The sequence below is a fragment of the Adiantum capillus-veneris genome, chromosome 15 (assembly GCF_014529385.1).
Source record: "Adiantum capillus-veneris isolate H3 chromosome 15, ASM1452938v2, whole genome shotgun sequence".
Classification (NCBI taxonomy): domain Eukaryota; kingdom Viridiplantae; phylum Streptophyta; class Polypodiopsida; order Polypodiales; family Pteridaceae; genus Adiantum; species Adiantum capillus-veneris.
The window spans coordinates 144,326,791-144,328,034 of NC_140945.1; the positions used below are offsets into that span (position 1 = coordinate 144,326,791).

A 1,244-nucleotide genomic window follows, 5' to 3' on the forward strand; every position below is an offset into this window, starting at 1 on the left:
GAGCCACTAAGGTTTGCATGAAGGAAGCCGCTATTTGCATGGAATTCTCTTATTTTAGTGGGGTACCCTCAACATGAAGGTGATGAGGATACATTCAATTGTTTCTATAGGATGCGAGCTCAGAGTGTCCCTCCAAATGTTGTCAGAGGCTATTGGAAAAAGTGCTTGGCACAGTCTTGGTCGATATGTACGCCAAATGTGGTGCGCTTGAGAAAGCACAAAAATTCCTTGAGGAGATTCTTATCCAAAATGTTGCCTCTTCAAATGCATTGATTGTGGGATGTGCACAATGAGAACAGAGCCAAAAAGCTCTAGACTATTTCCAGCAGATGCGAAATGTAGTGCCATCGTGATAGCACGAGAATTTTTTGATGGGTATCCTCTCTAGGTTGTCATCTCACTCCAGAAGCATTGCAGGCAAAGCAACATACCCAAAAGCGTGATATCCACTTGCCATCTACATCCATCTCAAGCTTCGACAACTCGATAGTGGCGATGGCAAATGCCAGTTCATGTTGGATTCAAAAAGAGCACGCTGGGGTCTTCTCCTCTCCTTAACCAATGGACTCGTTTACGCAAGTCCTAGAGTTGCAAAGAAACTTACACCAGGGAGTTGCAAGGAAACTTACAGGGAAAAAAAGAAATATGATGAGGGAGAGGAGGGAGAGTAGCTTCACTTTGAGCGCAGTGACAAACTTTACTTAGTTGAAGGACGGAAGCACAGTCAGGACTTTGCTTTCTCCTCAGTGGGTTGGAGAATCCGATGCTAGACGATGGTGTGCCGGTTGGGCTGCAGACTTTCACATCAACCACCGCTGGATTTTCCTCGCTCTAAGGGGCTGTCTTCCCGCCATCCCCAATAGGAATGAGGCACAAGCGTGCTGCGTGTGCGCTTCTACTAGAAACAAGCCGTTGCGCATTGTACATTAATTTTCTGGGTCAAAATTGAGCATCTTATAACTGTTGGTCACACACAGGATTATGTCACCTTAAGATGATAGGATCTGTGGAATACAAAGCACAAATCTCTCTCTCTCTCTCAAGCTTCTCTCTTCTGGGTTCTTGTTTTCTCCTACCCTTGGGCTCACTTCAATCCAATACAAATGCGGCTAACGAAGCACTCTAGTTACGAAGATTTACCATTGATCCTCATTTTTCCTCTAAGAATAGGTTAGAGGGAAGGAAACTTGTCGTATGACGCCATACCTAGTGCTAGATACCATCCTTTGAAAAGGGTGGGGAGA

At 45.1% G+C, this 1,244-nt stretch overlaps 1 pseudogene; it reads left to right on the forward strand.

Moving 5' to 3' along the window:
* Positions 1-289: 289 nt before the first annotated feature.
* Positions 290-998, forward strand: LOC147441614 (uncharacterized; annotated as a pseudogene).
* Positions 999-1,244: the final 246 nt, after the last annotated feature.